The following is a 21453-nucleotide window of genomic DNA, read 5'->3' on the forward strand; positions in this document are numbered from 1 at the left end:
TTCCTTGTATTGTTGTGTAGCTTCTAGCTTCACCCCTAATGAAAAGTTCTCTCTTGTCCAAAAAAAAAAAAACAAAAAAAAAACCTTGGTATGTTGATTCTTAGAACATGAAACCACAATAATTATCTTGCAAGTTAGGTTCCTAGTATGCATACAATGTAATTAGTTAACAACTATAAATCCATGTTTGTTTTCATTTGTTTCGTAAACAAACACTACATGAAAACATAGAATTGGTGATCAAATTTTATGTGGCACCCAAAAAATTGCCACATATTTTTTTCTATATGTAATGAATATTTAAACGTGTCATGCATGACTAGTTTTGTTAGGTACGAAATTTAAGAACACTTATATGACGATAAATACGTTGCATATTCTAGAATTAAGTAACAAATATCATAAGCGTCACTCTAAAGGTAGGAAAAAAAAGGTCTTTATCAAAAACCCCCCAAATCATATAAGTCATATCTAATGCATTTCACTGATCTCTCTCTCTCAAACTCACTCCCTCTCACTTCTCACTCAGACAACGAAGTCCCTCTCTCTTTCTAATCTTCCAACCGCCGTCCACATCCTCTCCAACTCTCTTACCAACCATCGCTCTCTCCCAAGCTCTCTTCTCCAGTTTTCTCACTTCCCAGTCTCAAAGCTGAATTCGATCGAAAGTTCAAAACCCTAGAAAAAACCAGTCACGTCATCTCCTTCCTCTAGTCGTAATCGCTGCCACTCCAATCATAAATGGTAAGTCAATCTCTTGAATTTATTTGCATTTTATAAAATTAAGGTCTTGATTTTTTTAATTTTTACGTTCAAATTGGGATTGGGATTGGGGTTTACTAGAAATTGTTGTTGATTTAGAAATTGGGACTTTAGGTTCACTTGTGCACAAGGTATTGATTTTTTCTTTTTGATGTAATGTAAATTAATTGGGGTTTACTGCTATCTCTGTATGTGTGTGTATATGTAATATGTGTATGTGCGTAATCTCCGTGTGTGTGGCTTGCAATTTAATGATTTTATTTTATTATTATTATTTTTTTTTTGGTGAATAATTTATGAATCAATCTGAACAATTTAGGCTTATTCGAAAGTTTGTTATATCAAACTCTCAAAGTGTGCAGCTCAATAGTGCTGAAGTCATGGATAAACCTGAATTCTTAGTTGGAATCGCTTGATTTTGGTATATAGATAAGCCTTGTTGGTATGTATTCTATACAATTCTTTCTTATTTAAGTTAGAGACCACTTTTGATGAGTTATTATACGACTACAAGTCTGAAGAACTCCATTGCTGCTCATGGAAATAAGTTCTTTTATAACTAATATGTCTATTTTTGACAAATTTGTTGACTCAAGTGTAATCTGCTTCATGTAAGATTTTTATTTTTTTGGCATTTTGTTCTGTACTTGTGTCATACAATAGTAGATTGGCATTGTTAATTACTCTTAAACATTGTAAAGTAAGATGAATTATTAAATATGTTTGTACCATACTTGACCAATCCCGAAACTACTGAGCACCGGTCAACGTTATACCGTCAAGGACCCAGAAGAGCTTCCCTTCAACCAGGAGGCCAATCACAATGCGACACATGTCGACATCAGAAGCCAATCACAACGCGACACCTGTCAATATCAGAAGCCAATCACAACACGACACGTGTCAATGTTAGAACAAAACTAGAAACTCTCTTCTATAAATAGGGATCATTCTCCCACAATAATCTCTAATGTCATTTTGTACTAAACTATTCACTAGAACTCACAAAATGAAAGCTTGAACCTATGTATTTGTGTAAACCCTTCACAATTAATGAGAACTCCTCTACTCCGTGGATATAGCCGATCTGGGTGAACCACGTACATCTTGTGTTTGCTTCCCCTGTCCCTATTCATTTACGTACTTATCTTCACTAGTGATCGAAGCAACCAAGCGAAGGTCACAAACCTGACACTTTCTGTTGTACCAAAGTCCTCGCTGATTTTGTGCATCAACATTTGGCGCCGTATGTGGGAAAGACACTTACTCCCACTTTCTTCAGCTTTGTTAAGCTGGTTTCCACCGCTCATACACTTTCTTTTGGCCAAACATCTCTCTCCAACATGGGGAGCGAAAGAAGCCATAGCATACAGAATGACACCCCCATTGGACCTAGTATGAAGCAACGAAAGCAGGAAGGAAATAGAGTTACTCTTCAAGCTAAAGTTGATGAGTTGGAAGCTCAGAACAACAAGATAGTGATGAGGAACGAGGTCCTCCAGGAGCAGTATGAAAAAAATTTCGAGATGCTTCACGAGGCTAGGCATGCTCAAGCACACAAGCTCGTCGCCCCTGCTGAGGTCAACAATCATCCGAATGCCCCTCAACACAGAGGGTCACCGATATCCAACATGGACATCCCTGATAGGGATCGAGCTACACATTAATGTGATAATCAACATGAGACTTCTCTCAACCCAGCTGCTTCAACCCGAAGCAGAAGAAGTAGAGGAAAGCACCTCCTCACAGAAGGAGTGGAAGGATCAAAAGCCGTCTATCGCGATTGTCGAGACTTCCTAAAGTAACGTCGAGAGAATCCCATCCACATAAGCTCGAAGATCAATGACCCAAGAGTTTCTGAAAGACTCGGTCCTCTCCCACGACCCAGGCCAGTAGTTAATATAGGGAATGGGCAACAAGTCCCAGAAGAACATGAAGGTACAGGGGACTCGGAAATGTTCCGACATACTCACTCTAGGAGTCAGTGTGACGAGTCCAAGGAAAAATCATGCTATCTTGATCAAACTTTCCTACTTCCAAGAGACGATGGGGACTTATGGAAGAAAACTTCAGTGATGCACGACTCCACTCAGGACCCCCTCGTCCTACAGCTCCTGGAGGAAGTAAACAAGTTGAAGGCTGAACGTCAAGCCGAGATACCTAACTGGAACCAACCCAGGCCTGGCCCCCTCACAAAAAGGATCCTCAACACCCCCTCCAAGCGAAGACAAAGCAGAAGCTTGACTTACAACTCTATACTGGAAGGGAAGACCTGATTGAACACTTTAACCTCTTTAAGTCCACCATGGTATACCGGAGACACACCGATGAAGAACGGTGCCTTCTCTTCCCCTCCACCCTCTCTGGCGGAGCTTTAAATTGGTATTGCCGTCTTCCACCCGAGACAGTAGACTCATTTGAAGAGTTGAGGAAGTTGTTTGTCTCTCAACACATCTTCCAGACCGATCGCTTGCATTCCGCAGATGACTTGTACACTATTCGCCAGAAGCCGGACGAGTCATTACAAAAGTATGCTGGCCGCTTCAGCCATGAGTATTCCCGCTGCGCTGAGGCAGATGACAAGACCGCCCTCAAGGCCTTCACGGCAGGCTTACGTGACTGTTTCTTCAAGTACATGATCAATGCCAACACTTGGAAGACTTACTCTGAGGTGATGACACAAGCTTACAACCATGCCTCTGCCGAGGCAAAGACATATCAAGGGAAACCCCCTACAGTCACCCCTTATCAGCAAGTAAGGAGTGGAGGCCAGATCCAACCGAATGAAAAGACCTCAACCTTCCAAACGGTAGCAGCACACCACCCGGCCTCATTTAATGCTTCGCCAAGTCAGCAGACATATCAATCCCAGGGCAAAAGGAAAGATTTCCATCCTCACCAATCTCATTTTAATAAAAAGAATAAAGGGCACTATCGCGATATCGTCACAATAACACCCATCCCCAAGCAGTTAACGCAGTGGGCCAATCGCGTGTCAAGACAGGCCCTACCCCGAGGTATGAGACATACACACCTTTGAACGCTACATGCGCGGCCATCTACCCAGTATAGCTTACCTGATACCAAAGCCAAAGCCAAGGCAGCCAGATTACAAGTCCACGAAGAACACAGGCGTGTTTTGCTGCTACCACGAGTATAATGGCCATGACGGCGAAAAGTGCATCATCCTCCGTGATCATATCGAAGCTTTGGCACGTGAAGGAAAAATTGATCAGTTCCTCCTTCACCCTCCAAGGGATAACCGTAACCAACGCCAAGTGAATGTGATATACTCCATAAGCGGCGGCACACCCATGTCTGAATCTTCCAATAGGGCCATGAAAAACAGTGAACGAACTTTGAGACATGGCCATCAGGTGTTTCATGTGGAAGACATCAGGGGAGGCAAGTATCAAAAACCTAACTGGGATCCAATATGTTTCTACCCTGAGGAAGAAAGAGGTATCATCTACCCTCACAACGATCCGCTGATCGTGGAGGCTCACATAGCAAATTTTGATGTGAAACGAATTCTGATAGACACAGGTGCTTCAGTCAATATCATGTTTGCTGAAGCTTTCAAGGCACTTAATGTAGCTGAACACTTGCTCGATCGCTCGATTTCTCCTCTAATAAGCTTCTCTGGCGATATCGTGCAACCTTTATGGAGTATACACTTACCCTTCGCCATTGGTACAGGCCCCTACACAGCTACTATTACCACTAACTTCCTAGTGGTCAATTGCCCGACGGCATACAATGTCATCTTTGGGCGCACAGGCATCAATGATCTCAAGGCCATGGTATTCACACATATGTTGTTGATGAAGTTTCCAACCCCTTTCGGCAATGGATACATCAGGGGAGATCAACTTAGTGCTCGATCATGTTACAACACTTCAGTTAAGCAACAACACCTGCATGTCCCCAAGGAGACCCTCTCTATACATAACCAGGTAGTAAAGACCAGTCCAGATGAAGCCAACTCGGATCTTCATGATGGCAACAGTCAACCCGACGACCCTCGAGATGACTCATTCACCCAGCAAGCACAACCCGCTGAAGAGTTAGAGAATGTCTCTATCTCCAAAAACCATCCAGATCGCATGGTGAAGATTGGCACCACTTTGTCACCACCCCTTCGGTTGTCGTTGATCTCCTTTTTGCAAGAGAACGCCGAGGTCTTCGCTTGGTCATATAAAGATATGCCGGGCATCTCTCCCGATATCATCTGTCACCACTTGAGTATTGATCCCAAGACCAAACCAGTAAAACAGAAGCGAAGATCTTATAATGTTGAACGATACGACACGATAAAAGCAGAAGTTGAAAAACTCAAGGACATAGGCTTCGTCCGTGAAGTCAATTACCCAACATGGGTAGCAAATGTTGTCCTTGTTAAGAAAAATCCGACCAAGGAAAGTCTCCTGCTTCAAAAGGTCTTGTGGAGAATGTGTGTCGACTACACCGACCTAAACAAATGATGCCCGAATGATAGTTTCCCCCTTCCTCTCATTGATAGACTTATAGACTCTACGGCAGGGTGTGAGCTCTTGAGCTTCATGGACGCTTATTCAGGATACAACCAAATCCTCATGAACCCCTCAGACCAAGAACACACAGCCTTCACTACTGACAGGGGACTATATTGCTACAAAGTCATGCCTTTCGGCCTAAAGAATGCAGGAGCAACTTATCAGAGACTGGTCAATTTAATGTTCGCCGAACAGATTGGGAAGAGCATGGAAGTTTACGTTGATGATATGCTAGTCAAGAGCAAACATGCTAACCAACACATCACCAACCTATCTGAAACTTTCACCATTCTAAAGAGGTATCGAATGAGGTTGAACCCCAACAAATGTGCCTTCGGCGTGGGATCTGGCAAATTCTTAGGCTTCATGATTAGCCAACGAGGCATTGAAGCTAACCCCGAAAAGATCAAAGCAATCCTCGACATGAAAGAGCCAGTAACTTTAAAAGACATCCAAAGCCTTACTGGCAAGGTGGCAACCTTAACCAGATTCATCTCTAAGGCCACAGACAGATGTGCTCCTTTCTTCAAAGCACTCAAGGGAAATAAAAAGTACATTACATGGACGGAGGAATGTGCCAAGGCATTCAGGAACCTCAAAGAGTACATGAGTAAAGCCCCTCTGCTCTCCAAACCAGAAGTTGGTGACACTCTCATTATCTATCTATCGGTCTCGGCTTCAGCAGTCAGTTATGTTCTTATCCGAAAGGACAGTGGTGTCGAACGACTCGTCTACTACGCTAGCAAGGCCCTACAAGATGCGGAGACACGATACTCCAACATTGAGAAATTAGCTCTAGCATTGGTCATGTCTGCTCGAAAACTTCGCCCTTATTTCTAAGCACACGCCATCATCGTGCTTACCAATCACCCTCTTCGACAGATACTCCAGAGTCCTGACACGTCTAGGTGAATGATCAAATGGGCGATAGCATTGGGTGAGTTTGACATCTCCTACCAACCAAAACCAGCCGAAAAGGGTCAAGCAGTAGCAGATTTCATCGCCGACTTCACATATCCTGTTGACATTGCTTCTACACCTGAAGCAATAGCTTCATTACCATCGGAAGCTCAGAAGATAGAATCAACAACCCCAACATGGTGTCTGTATGTTGATGGCTCATCCAACCAACAGGGCTGCGGAGCAGGATTAGTCCTCACTACCCCTGACAAAGCGGCGATAGAATACGCTCTTCGTTTCAAATTCAAGGCATCGAACAACGAGGCCGAATACGAAGCCCTTCTAGCAGGCTTACGTTTGGCCAAGCATCTTGGAGTTAAACAAATTGATATCTTCAGTGACTCCCAATTAGTGGTCAACCAAGTCACGAACAACTTTGATGCTAAGGATAGCTCCATGGCAGCATATCTTGCGCAAACACGACTTTTGCTCAAGCACTTCCACTACCAGATCACCCAAGTTCCTTGAGCGGCAAACAGTCATGCAGACGCTTTGGCCCGCCTCGCCTCGGCAGTGGAAGACAAGATTGGGAGAAAAATTCATGTCGAATTGTTGGCAGCACCAAGCACCATGGTCGCAAAAGTGTGCAATTTACAACAAGGAGATAGTTGGATCACCCCAATTTATAAATTCCTTGCCCATGGCACCCTCCCAAATGACAAAGTCCAAGCTAAGCAGATTCGATACAAGTCTGCTCGCTACCTGATCATTAATGACCAACTCTACAAGCGCGGTTTTACCCTGCCCTACCTAAGATGCCTTACACCTGCGGAGGCGGAAATTGTCCTTCGGGAAATACATGAAAGAGTCTGCGGAGATCATGCTGGGCCTCGATCCCTAGCACACAAGACTTTTCGCCAAGGATACTATTGGCCAACACTCCACCAAGATGCCATCAGAATATCTCGCTCATGTGATAAGTGTCAACGCTACGCAACTATTCCTCACTCCCCTCCCGAGCTGCTCACTCCTATGATCAGCCCTTGGCCCTTCGCCCAATGGGGACTTGATTTGATCGGCCCAATGCATGCAGGGAAGGGCAAGGTCCGCTATGCAATCGTTGCAGTTGACTACTTCACAAAGTAGGCTGAAGTAGAACCCTTGGCAACCATTACTGAGGCAAAAATAGAAGACTTCGTATGGAAGAACATCTTCTGCAGATTCGGCATTCCCAATGCGATAGTCACGGACAATGGGCGGCAATTCGACAACAAGAACTTCAGGATGTTCTGTTCTAAGTTCAACATCAACTTATGTTTTGCCTCTCTAGCCCATCCCCAATCTAATGGACAAGTCGAGGCCGTTAACAAAATAATCAAGCGCACTCTGAAAACTAGCTTGGACAAAGCTAAAGGTTGTTGGCCAGAATTCGTACTACAAGTTCTTTGGTCATACCGCACTTCATATCGGACTTCCACAAGAGAAACTCCATTCTCACTTGCTTTTGGTACATAAGCAGTTGTCCCGGTTGAGCTTGAGCAAGCAACATACCGAATCCAGAACTACATGCAGAGTGAAAACAACAAACAACTCATCCTCAACCTGGATCTAGTCGAGGAACACAGAAATCAGGCTCACCTGAGGAATGTCGCCTACAAGCAGCGCATCTCCAACTACTACGACTCAAGGGTCAAACCTCGCTCCTTCAAAGTGGGAGACTGGGTACTGAAGAAAAGATTACTCTGTGATAGAGTCCCGAGTGAATGAACACTCAGTCCTAACTGGGATGGACCGTTCGAGGTCGTCGGCATCAGCCGCCCTGGCTCTTACAAGCTCAGAAGCTCCGACGGCAAGACTCTTGGCCATCCATGGAATGCTGACCACTTGAAGTACTATTACAAATAGACTCACATTGTACAAGTGCTAAGCTACAGCCGTTCAGCATCCTATGTAACAAAGACCATTTGGTATGAATTCAATAAAGAGGTGATTTAGCCAACTCGGCCCTAAACTCTTTTACATTCTGAGCAATGAAACACTCAAGTGTTGAAGCTTCAACGTAAATGTTTCCAATACAAAACAAAATCTAAGTATGTGTCAACAAGACTATACAAAGGATCTACATCATACATTCCAACACATTCATACATAAACATCATACATTCCAATACATTCATACATAAATATCATACATTCCAACATATTCATACATAAACATCATACATTCCAATACATTCATACATAAACATCATACATTCCAACACATTCATACATAAACATCATACATTCCAACACATCCATACATAAGCCAACTGTGCTTCGAAAAGGTTCAACACACTTTGTGTCATTCGACATTTGCCATAATGTGCCTCGACACCTTGCCCTTCTTCTCACCAACTAAGAGATGAAGGAACTCACCTTCGTGCCACCAACTAAGTGATGAAATGTACAACCCTTACTCTAATATTATTTGGAAACTTGCCACCCTTATCACCAATCAGGTGAAGAAGGAACTCATCTTCATGCCACCAACCAGGTGATGAAATGTACAACGCGTACTCTCCTTCATGTCACCAACTAGGTGATGAAATGTGATGAAAGGTGATTAAGGAATTCACATTCGTACCACCAACCAAGTGATGAAAGCAACCCACCATTCATTCCACTAACCAGAAGACGAGTGGTACAACTTGTACATGTGAACTCCTAGCATTCACAAATAATCAAAAACCCTCAAGCTTTACAACTCAACTAGGGGAGCACTTATGCCTAACAAGAGCTATAGTCACCAACAAATTCTTATTGCAAGCCAACAATGGCTTCAGTGCATAGTATACTAAGATCAAGCTCTTCAGCCCTCTTGCATCTGCTTCAGACATTTCTCCTCTGTAACAATGCAAACACTACAACTCATAGAAAGCTTCACACACTCTTGATCGAGATTGTTCGAAGCAAATTCAATTTATATGGTTCATCCAAACCTTCGACTACTACAAGATGTGGCTTGCATCACAATCTCTCGCTCAACAATGTGGAAGCAAAATTTGTATACGTTATCTCTCCCACATTTTCAAATTTCCAGTTTTCCCAAAAAAAAAAAAAAAAAAAAAAAGGAAATTGGAAATTGGGAAATTCAACAAAGCTTCATCAATGGAAGACAAATATCAATCTCAAAAGCTTCGCACTATCTTCATCAAGATAGTGTGAAGCAAAATCAATTTATGGTGCCAACAAAAGCTTCATCAAATATCAATCTCAAAAGCTTCGCACTATCTTCATCAAGATAGTGTGAAGCAAAATCAATTTATGGTGCCAACAAAAGCTTCATCAAATATCAATCTCAAAAGCTTCGCACTATCTTCATCAAGATAGTGTGAAGCAAGATCAATTTATGGTGCCAACAAAAGCTTCATCAATGGAGGACAAATATCAATCTCAAAAGCTTCGCACTATCTTTATCAAGATAGTGTGAAGCAAAATTAATTTATGGTGCCAACAAAAGCTTCACCTATAAAGCTTCAACCCCAAAGCTTCACCTATAAAGCTTCAACACCAAAGCTTCACCTATCAAGCTTCAACCCCAAAGCTTCACCTACAATACAAAATTTCAACACCAAAACATATAAAAGCTTCACACACTCTTCATCAAGATAGTGTGAAGCAAAATCAATTCATGGTGCCCAACAAAGCTTCAACCTCAAAGCTTCACCTACAAAGCTTCATCACCAAAGCTTCACCTACAAAGCTTTAAAATATATATATATTATTTTTAATTTTTATTTTTTCAGAAATTCGAAAATTCAAAAATCCAGAAATTTGAAAATTCAAAAAAAAAAAAAAATTGCCTAGGCCTCCTCTTCTTTGGGCCTAACAACATTCATAACAAATATATATGAAGAAGGAGTTTTGGGCTACCACTTAGAAAGGAAATGCCTCATTCGTCAACTCTCTCGACCAGAGACTTGGGGGACTCCTACCATATGCTACTGCACCTTGATACTCGGAAATCTCACGACCACTCAGTGACTTGGATTTTTCAAGTCTCCAAACGAGAAGTTTTCCTCACTCGGGAAATTAAGGGAGCACTACCTCAACCTACATGCTTCACTCACAAAGTTTCAACATACAAGCTTCAACAAAAGGAAAAATTCAAAGAACTTAGTGAAGAAGGCCTTGGTGTATTTAACACAATACGTTGAAATGAAGCAAATCTTGTTTATTGATATTTCCGATAAGTTACAAATATGTACATATACATGAATCAAAATAAACAAACAAGAGGGAGCCTTCACAAAGGTTGCTCAGGGGAAGTCTCAGCAGTCAGTAGAGCCCCAGAAAGAGAAAGCACCGGAGGGTGGTTATCCGGAGCCTCAGTACTGGACAGAACCCCAGAAGGAGAAGGCATCGGAGGTTGATCATTTGGAGCTTCATTACGCGGTACAGCCCCAGAAGAGGATGGCAATAAATGCCTTTGGAACAAACCCACAAACCGCTGATGATCAAGTAAAACATGACCATCAGATTCCTTCATCTGGTTAAGCTTCCTCTTCATGTTTGTAGCATAGTCATGTGCGAGCCAATGCAACTGTTTATTCTCATGCTTGAGCCCTCTAATCTCCTGTTTGAGACTCATCACTTCAGCAGTCAATGATTCAACTTGGCGGGTTCTTGCAAATAGGCGTTGGGCCATATTAGACACAGAACCTGCACACTGAACACTAAGAGCCAGAGAATCCTTGACAGCCAACTCATCAGACCGTTTGGAAAGTAGTATGTTATCTTTGGGAGTGAGAAGGTTCCTGGCCACCACCGCAGCGGTCATATCATTCTTCATCACAGAATCCCCAACGGTAAGAGGACCAGTAGGGGATATGAAGGATGGGTGTCATATGTTGTCTGGAAAAGGCGTGGTTATCTCTTCTCCAAGGTTCAAGTCAAAACGATGGTCGGAGGGGCCAGACATTTTCAAAGGTGTTGAAGAAGGAAGAGGTCAGACAAATCAAGATCTTAGAAGTGCAAGAAGGGAGCTTCTACTAGTGGAGATTCAAGTGTGTTGTGGAACTTAATGCCAACCTCTATACAAATCTGCACTTGACGGAGCTTCAGAAATCGAAGAGGCATTTGCTTTCTCGAAAGCTGAGCTGCTCAAAGACCACGAGGGCCGATCTCAGAAATCGAAGAAGCACCTGCTTTTTCAGCCTCGTCAGCACCTGTCACATGCACACTCAGCTTTGCGGAAATTACGGGCAATCTGTCGAAGATTTCTGGTGAAGTAGAAAGCACATGAATCTTACTGTTCAATCACCACTCTCCACACGCACCATCAACTCATCGGGTACCACATATAACTTTGCCAAAGATCTCTGACAAAGTTTAGGCACGAGAATTTCGAAGTTCCAGCTACCCTACTATTACCCACAAGGGTAAAGGAACAGCACCACTGCTTGACAATTGGAAAGTCCCTATGTGTGTCGACCTCCGTGTTCTGTGGCAAGACAGGCTGGCAAGAACGTCCAACCTTTACTCACATTCGAGAAAAGACTCCCAACATAATTACTTTCTCAAAAACCGAAGCGGCACCGCTTTCCGAATCTCGAGAGCCAGATCCCCGACGAGATTGCTTGTTCGAAAACCGAAGAGGCACAGCTCTCAGAACTTCGAGAGCCAGATTTCCTTAGATAAAGCTTGTCTGTAATCTTCACACGCAACATCAACTTTCCAGATACCACATACCACTTTTTCAAAGTGCTCTGACAAAGTTAAAACACGTGAAGCTGGCAGCTCCCACTACATTGATGTGACCAAGAAGGGTAAAGGAATAGCATTACTACTTGTTATTAGGAAATCCCTATATACATTGACCTCCATCCTCAACGGACAGGCAAACCTGCAAAAATGCTCAACCCTTTCTCGCATTCGAGAATGCACCCTCAACATAACCTCTCGAAATACTCAGCTTTATTTCCCCCCGATAATACCTCAGCAAATAAACCACACCAAGAACAAGAGTATCTCATATCATCAGGGTCGAAAGCAAGAGTATCCCATATCATGATTTCTCCCTGTCCTTGTCTTCGTCCTTGTCCACACCTGCAGGACAAAGAGAAAGAGAGCAGTCAGTCGGAACCTGAAATCAAACCTCCAATCTGGAACTGACTGCCTGAGACCTTTGCCTGGTTGCTTACTTAGCATTGCTCTCGAGAACTCATCCTCAACTGCTGTCAAGGTTATGAATTCCACCGGCACATACCTCATGACAATTGATTAGATATTGGCTCTTTACACTGAAGCTGCCAAGCGTGGATGAGTCACTATGAAGGAATGTTTTGAAGGACCATTTAAATGCAAAGGTTGCACACCACTTCTGCCATGCAGAAGGTTCAACGGTGAGCTGAAACAGATCACTACAGCACGACACCTTTCCATACCACATTCACTATTCCGTCAACAGCAAAAGTATCCCATATCATCAAGGTCGAACATACTCTAGATTTGATAGACTTGTTTTGACCCTCAAATTCTTGAGTCGGCCTTATACTCTGAAGGGAACCATAAAACCCTCCAGCACAGTTCAAGAATAAGCCTGTGGAAAGTTACTTCTTCAAAAGCAAAAGTATCTCATATCATCTCTTCTCCATTTGCTTCTCCTTATCCTGGCAGCTGAATAAGAGACAAGGAGAAGGAGAACAATCAACCGGAAGCCGAAGTCGAACCCCTGATCCTGGGTTGCTTGCTTGGAAGTTTGACTGCTTACCTTGTTTGTCACCTCTTTCGGCAGATCTCCTAGCTCGGCGACTTGGGGGACTCCTACTATAGGGTTTGTATCGCACTTGACCAAGCCCGAAACTACAAGTAAGCTTCAAGTGAAATTGATACATTACCATGTGCATCTTCATCGGTTAAAGATACCACCCATAGATGGAGGAAAAGTACTTCCAGAAAAGATGCCACATCTACATATGAGACAAATAAGGCACGTGAAAATGATACCACACTTCAGTACTTAGAAGTTTCGTGATTACTCAATGGCTTGGATCTTGCAAGTCCCCAACCAAGGAGCTTCCCTCACTCGGGAACTTAGGGGAGCACTGTTTGTACCATACTTGACCAATCCCGAAACTACTGAGCACCGGTCAACGTTATACCGTCAAGGACCCAAAAGAGCTTCCCTTCAACCAAGATGCCAATCAAAATGCGACACGTGTCGACATCAGAAGCCAATCACAGCGCGACACGTGTCAACATCAGAGGCCAATCACAACACGACACGTGTCAATGTTAGAACAAAACTAGAAACTCTCTTATATAAATAGGGATCATTCTCCCACAATAATCTCTAATGTCATTTTGTACTAAACTATTCACTAGAACTCACAAAATGAGAGCTTGAACCTATGTATTTGTGTAAACCATTCACAATTAATGAGAACTCCTCTACTCCGTGGACGTAGCCGATCTGGGTGAACCACGTACATCTTGTGTTTGCTTCCATGTCCCTATTCATTTACGTACTTATCTTCACTAGTGATCGAAGCAACCAAGCGAAGGTCACAAACCTGACACTTTCTGTTGTAACAAAATATATTCTTGATTATTCTTAATCATTCTAATTAAGTTCTAATAGAACTTAGAATAAGCAAGAAGACGCCAGATAAACAACTAAATTAATTTCTTAATGAAAGGGCTAGCTAAACCAACTCTCCAGGTTTTCTACACTGCCAGTAAACGACTAGCTAAGCCACCCATCAAGTACAATTCTTTTGAATATATCTTTGGGGAACTAGATTTGAAGAATGAGTGATTTGATTTGATTTAAGGGGGAGACTCCATTCTAATTCTAGTTTCTGAGTTGATTAAGGATTCATTTAGAATAAGGTTACTCTTCAAAAATGGATCATGAATACTAAAATGTTCAAAAGCTCACCGTGTTCGCTGGACCGCCTCCCGTAGAAAAAAGAAAATTAACCATATATGTTCTCTGCAAATTACAACACTTTTATTTATCAGACAACTTAGATGGTATTGGTTGAAGGTGAAAGGGATTGAAAGTGACTAGTAGTGTTCTTTTCACTTTTTTCTTTTAGACTCATTAATCTCCCAAAAAATGAATTATGGAGTAGTAATAGACTTAATTAGTTGTGAGAAACTGAAATAAATTATTTGTTTATCTAGTATAACATTTATAAGTTTAGAGCTAGCTAGTCTAGAGCTAGGTATTTCTTTCTCAATGCACCAATGCGCCTGCTATTGTCAGGACAAAAGCACAATAATGACTGCATGTTTCATTGCAATTTTGTTAATTGACAATACTGGAGGTACTGAATTATGAATGATGCAACTTCTTTTATTGAATATAGTTGTTTTGGTGTGATGTGCTCTTGTGTTTCTATTTTATCATATAAGGATAAGATGAAGAAAAAGAAGATGGGGAGTTGAGAGATTAGATCAAGCTTCTGTCAATTGGTTTTCTCTAATTGCAAAACGAGAATGAAGAGTTGAGAGCGCGATTGGATTTGGCAAAGGAGAATGAAGTTCTAGCATCACAATTGAAGGTTTTTGTGACTGCAAGTCAGGGCCAGACTAGTAGCAACTTTAGAGGTACCGATGATGATTTTTCAAAAGACGACAATGCTTATGTTGAATTGGAAGACCATAATATGGATGTATGATTGATTTATATTATGTCTTTTGTTGTTAGTTTTAAACATGCACATGGTAGACCTCTTTTGTTAGCACCATAATAAGTCAAGGGATATTTATGTTAGCCTTGATATTTATGTTGGCTTTTGGGACATACATTTGGTTTATGTGCTAGAATGTACTAAAATTGTTGATTAATGAAGTATTCCTTATATTTGTAATTAATTGTAATTTTAGAGTACGAAATAGGGAATGTGGTAATTAGTTTGCCATATATTGTTCCTAATAAGCATTTCGTTTTGACATGTGACATAAGTTGTGCTACATATTAAAGGAATAGGTGATGATATCAACGTCACTTATCCTCAACCATTGCATCTAGGATCATATTGGGTGACGATAAATTCATCACTTATACATCTGATATGTGACGAATTTATAGGTCATTGACCTTTATGTTTTGTGATGCCTAATTCGTCACACATACATATATTAGGTGACATATGTGGTGTCACATTTGCAGGAAAATGTGACGATTTTGAAATTCGTCACATAAACTATAGGTGACGTTGTATAGGTGACGCAACTAGTGACATTGAAAATACGTCACATATAGTCAAATGTGACGAATTTCTATATTTATATGACGAATGTTTGTTGTCACATAATTCATGTTTTCTTATAGTGAAATTTAAATAAAAATTACAAGAAAAATCTTACATTTTTTTAACATAAAAAATTATAAAAACGAGAGTAAACTAACTAAATTAAATACTTGCCATATTTACTTGAGAATCTGCCATCAACTCTTTGTTTCAACCAAAAAGAAAAAATCTTAAATAAAAAAAAATGAGAACCCACAATGAAAATTAAAAAAAAAAAGTAGCATAGAAAGGACAAGAAGGAGAAAAATAAAAGTGGAAGAACCCACCCTTCCCCACCGAAAAAGCTTCACTTCCTCACCCATCCCCCTTTAGTATCTCTTCCACGTCCTTCCAGTTTCTGTTTCTCCAAGATCTGCCAGACCTTGTTAATACTATTGAATTAAAGTGAGGGGCAGGATATTTTAATAGAAAAACTAATGAAAAATACTTGAAAATTTTGAGTTTTAACGATATGAACAAAATAAAGGGTAAAGTGAATAGTACCAGGTTTGACTTTTTACTGTAAAAATGTAATTTTTCTTTAAAATGAACAGTACTACGAACTTTTCGTTAAAACTCCCTATTTTAATAGGAATCAATTAGATAACTTTTAAAGGAAACATAAACGGATTGGGCTAAAAATTACGTGGTAAAATCATAAACTCAATAAGTTATAAAGGTTGGGCAAAAGCTTATTGGATTAGTTTGATATTAAATTTTGTCTCAACCATTAAATAAAGGTAGATAAATTTTTTTTTTATAACATTAGGCTTTTGAAACCCATTCCTTAGCTTTCTTTATTATTTAACTCAAATGATATGACACAAACTCAAAAGATTTAAACTAAAGATAACGTTATTGTTTGTAAATTAAAATAAGAATTGTTTTTAAAATCCAAATAAGAAAATTTCTTTTTTTTTAATCGGAATGTAAATTATTATAAGTTTGCTCTTAATGAAGCATGGTTCTATTATTTAACTCATATGACATGACACAAACTCAAAACATTTGCCCAAACTAAATCACCATTTCTAAATTAAAATAAGCACGGTTTCTAAAGCACAAAAATTAAAGTTTTTATTTTTGAATTTTGATTTTTGATTTGTCTTAATATTATTATTTAGTTTGTTCTAAATCATGCATGATTGTATTATTATCTCAAATAATTTGTCGAAACTAAAGTAAAATCATTATTCTAAATAAAAATAAGCATTTTTTCTAAAACCTAAAAAATAAAAGTTTTTCTTCTTTGTTTTGAATTGTAATGAGTTAATATTATTATCTGATTTGTTATAAATAATGCATGATTATATTATTTAACTCAGAGGGCAGCGCACAAATTCAAATAATTTGTCGTTCCTCATCCCCTTTTCTCTCTTTTCTCCTCAAGTTCTTCAGCAAAAAAAAATTATAGAAAAAATTCAAAGAAACCAACACAAATCAAGTACTGAAACTCATACTTGTCAAACAAAAAATTTAACTAGGTTCCAGACAAATCAAGAACTCAACCCACCCAAATCAAACCCTTAAAAAAAAATCGTAACCGGTAGGGGTGGGTTCAAAAAACCGAAAACCGAAAAAAACCGAAAACCAAACCGGACCGAGACCGAAAAAAACCGAACCGAAAAAAAAACCGAACCGAAACTGTCAAACCGAACCGAACCGAATTTGATCAGTTCGGTTTCGGTTTTTGAGGTTCGGAAACCGAACCAAACCGAACCGAACCGATATATATATTTAATTATTTGTTTCAATATTATAAATAGTTCAGTCATACAATCATAACAAAATATAACCTGTTGTCAAGTTGGTTTCAGGGAAAATTTTAAAGCTGCAGCGCATGGGTTCGAACCCTCATGCCTCCCGATTTCAGAAAAGTTTTTAAACTTTTTTTGAGAAATCGTCAAAACCCTTTCTATTTCTAACCCTAGCAACTAGCAGCCACACACCCACACCTTTTATTTTTTTCATTCCTCCCTTCTCTTCTCTCTCGTTCCCTGCCTCCAGTCTAACCCTAACCCAGTAGCAGTAACCATCTCGCGCAGCCGAGCCTCCTCTCTCTCTCGCTGGGTCTCTCTCTATCAGTCTCTCACCCCCCTGACCTGCGACCTGCGACCTGTCGTCTTCTTCCTTCCCAGCGACCTGCGACCTGTCGTCTTCTTCCCGGCGACCTGCAACCTGTCGTCTTCTTCCTTCGTCTTCTTCCTTCCCAGCGATCTGCGACCTGTCGTCTCACATCTCGCCGATGCCATCTCACTATCAGTCTCTCACCCCCGTGACCCATAACCCGCGGGCGACCCACGACTTCCTCTCACCATTTCTGATCTGTAGCTTTTCAATTTCATGGTTTTTGCAATTTGTTTTGGGTATGCTGGATTTGGTTGGGTAATTTCGTTTCTGAACACTATGAGACTATTAGTTGAGATTTAATTAATTTGTGAGAAATGTTGGTTATGCACTGCAATTTGTTTTGGGTATGTTGGGGGGTGTCTGTCGATGTGGAGAAATTAGGGCTGTTGGGGAATTGGGGCTGTTGGGGAAATTAGGGTTATTGGAGAAATTAGATCTTTTCGATATGTCCCTTCCCTCGGCTTGTTTTGCTTGCAGCTCTACTTTACCTCCATTTTTGTTGTACTCATTTGTCTTAATATTAAAACGAAGAACTTGATGTGTACATTCCTAATATTAAATATCTTGTTGGTAGGTTGTGAATCCTGTGAATCTGGATTAGGATTGATGCTATCATCCTCTCTCTGTATAAATAATTGATGTTTGTTTAAGCATATTGCATATGATTCGCATTCGAGGAATCTTGTATGGCATTTGGCATGTATCAGCCAAGCTGCCAAGGCGTCCCACATTCCTGTTTCCTGTGCAAAACAATTACTGTCCTTCTCAGTGGTTGTTTTGCATTTTTTGGAGGGGAACAAAAAAACCGAAAAAAAAACCGAAACCGAACCGGAAAAACCGAACCGAAAAAAACCGAAAAAAATTTGGGCCGAACCGAACCGAACCGAAAATTCGGTTTGGTTTCGGTTTTGGCAAAAAACCGAACCGATAAGAACCGAACCCAGCCCTAGTAGCCGGTTGTCATCAAGATGTTGTCACAGACTGGGCAAAAGTTGTCAAGGGCAAAATCGAAAACAATGTACCTTATGCACGTTGCCCAACTTTATTGGATTGATTTTCTATTTGAGTTTTTTACCTAATCATTAAATAAAGTTATGTAAGTGTTTTATTTTTATTTTTATAAAGATGTAAATATTGGAGGCCCTTATCATTAAGAGAAAAGAGAGGGGTGGACGAGGGGAGAGATGAGAAAGAGAGAGAGAGAAAGAGGTGGGGCCAAGAAGAGAAGCGAGGGAGAGAAAAGAAAAAAAAACACTCTTATTGGGATAGTTTTATTGAATTTTGTCCACATCATTAAATAAAAGGAAAATTAATGAAAATGATTTGAAAACTTTGAGTTTTAAAGATAATGACAAAATAAAGGGTAAAATGAATAGTATCATGATTGACTTTTTAGTGTTAAAAAATGGTTTTTCGTTAAAGTGAACAGTACTGGGAAAGCTTTTCATTAAAGTTCCCTTAAATAAATTTATTAGGAAGCTTTTGGTTAAAATTCAAATTTTTAAACCATTTTCATTTTTTTCAATAATTTGGGTGTTGGAAACGGTTCACAAACTGTCTTTTATTGTTAGATCAAATCCAATGGTTGCGGTTAAAATCTAAATTTGTAGCCAAGAAAGTTTAGGTTTTAACCCAAAATAGTTTTTCTCCTCCAATGCTCTTGACTTAAAATTTCAGCCCGATGTTATTAAAGAATGAATTTAAGCTAATTTTGTTTTTCGGTAACTTTTTGAAAATTAAAATTTATGTAGATTATCAATCTTACAACAATTACTAATACAAATGTTTTAACCCATCTGATTCGTTTGGAATAGGAAAAAAAAGTTTTGGAAGTGGGTATAAAGAAAAATTGGAAGAATTGTATGAGAAAGGTGAATTTTTTTAGATGTTTAAACAAATACATAGGTATTTATAGAATTTTTTACTGAATTTTGATTTAAATAATTTTTTTAATTGCTTTAGTCATTTGAATTTTATTTTGTGCCATTAGACTTTTCGTTTTTTACTATAAGATTTGATTTGGGTGGCCAACAAAGCTATCAGCAGTGGGTCCCACCCGCTGCAACTCTGTCACGTGTGGAACTTGGGGGGCGTCGGTGCACCAAGCGTGCATTTTTTCCTTGTGCGTGAATGCAAAATGGTGGGCCAGAAATATAGGTTCGGCCTATTTTTTGGGCTAAATATTCCCAAATTTTAGGTTGTATCCCAAAACTTGTTTAAGGTTTGATAAAAAAAAAAAAAAAAACTTGTTTAAGGTCCAATGATCGGAGATGATTTGGATAGGTTTAACACCTAAATTTTAGGTTTTAACCCAATTATCAGAATTCATTTTAAGAAAAACTAATGAAAAAATCTTGAAAACTTTGAGTTTTAACGATAAAGACAAAATAAAGTGTAAAGTGAATAGTACCAAGTTTGACTTTTTAGTGTAAAAATGTGGTTTTTCGTTAAAATGAACAGTATCGCGGGCTTTTCGTTAAAACTCCCTTGATTTTAGTGGTCACATACTATGCATCATTAGGAGATTGCTTCTCATCGTCTGCAATCGAAGGAGAAATACATAGCCTATACCTACACTACACACATTATGTTTGATAGTAAAATGAACAGAGCTTACGCGCAAAACATACGTAGAAAAACCAGATCTTGGTTGCCACTTTCCACCGAGTCAACTTCTTTGTCCTCTTTCTCATAGTCGTCAAGAAGAAAAATTTAAGTGAAAAAAATGTGGAAATAAGGATATTATTAATTAATCAAGTTGAACATTCAGATTGCATTTATCTCTCAAATAATAAAATTGTTGGAAGTTTAGAAGACTAACTTTCCCAACCTGCTACATAAGACTCAACCAAAGATCTTTTACGTGTGCGAACTTCTAAGGGTCTTCCAGTATTTTTATTGTCTGGGTATATATAATTTCAATTTCTCACCAAATCATCAACCACGTAAAGTTGATACATATAAATGAGGAGGCTACAACAAGGATTAAGCTTAGAGTATTTAGTTTTGCTTTTAATACCAATAGTTTCGTTGAACAATGACAAACGAAATTGTTGATTCCATAGAATATTTCCTTTATTAACCTAACCTTAGTTGACCAAATTAAAATAGTTCTCTCTCATAATTTTAGAATGTCCCTGTATTACCAAAGGTGGTCGCAGTGACAGTTTTATTTTTTGGGTTAATTTAAGATTTTTTTGATGTGAAATTTGTAGTTGTTAGTATAGTGTGATGGGTTAATCTAATGAATATCGTTATATATATATATATATATGTATGTATGTATGTATGTATTAAAAAAGCCATTGATTGTGCTCGTGGAATTCAACTCTAAAAATTCCAATTTCCAGTACTCACTTTTGCAATTGGATGGGGCATCATATGTCGAATTAGTAAATCTATCGGCATCTGATTGTTAGACATTTTTTCATAGCTTAATTAATTAACATACTAATAACGAATTTGAGTATGACCTGAGGATTAAACTAAGGTTGACCGTATCTGTGATGTGACCATTTATGTCTACTACCACATAATACAACCCCTCCCAGAAAATTTGTTTGATTTCTGGGATTTTAATCGGTCAAAGATGGAATGTACGCGTAGTGGTTTAGGGTTTCATCGAATGGTTAGCTGCAATGGGTGGGTTCGAAGCAATACAGCGGCGACATGATCCTAAGATGTTGTCAACTTATTGAAAAATCTTGGAAATTGATCGAGCTCCGTCTCCTAGAAACAAATACCAATTCATTGTTACTCAGTATACAGAAACAAACTTTATAGTTGGAGTAAACTACCGATCTTTCTCCTGAACTTTCACTTAACTTTTGATTCTCCCCTAA

At 39.6% G+C, this 21453-nt stretch overlaps 1 long non-coding RNA gene across 1 annotated transcript; it reads left to right on the top strand.

The window, feature by feature from the left end:
• The first annotated feature begins 488 nt into the window (after positions 1-488).
• On the top strand, positions 489-15058 carry LOC139194910 (uncharacterized). Its single transcript, XR_011579678.1, has 2 exons — positions 489-744; positions 14601-15058. It is a non-coding gene; the product is annotated as an uncharacterized lncRNA (long non-coding RNA).
• Positions 15059-21453: the final 6395 nt, after the last annotated feature.

Source organism: Malus domestica, chromosome 04, assembly GCF_042453785.1.
Source record: "Malus domestica chromosome 04, GDT2T_hap1".
NCBI classification, from domain to species: domain Eukaryota; kingdom Viridiplantae; phylum Streptophyta; class Magnoliopsida; order Rosales; family Rosaceae; genus Malus; species Malus domestica.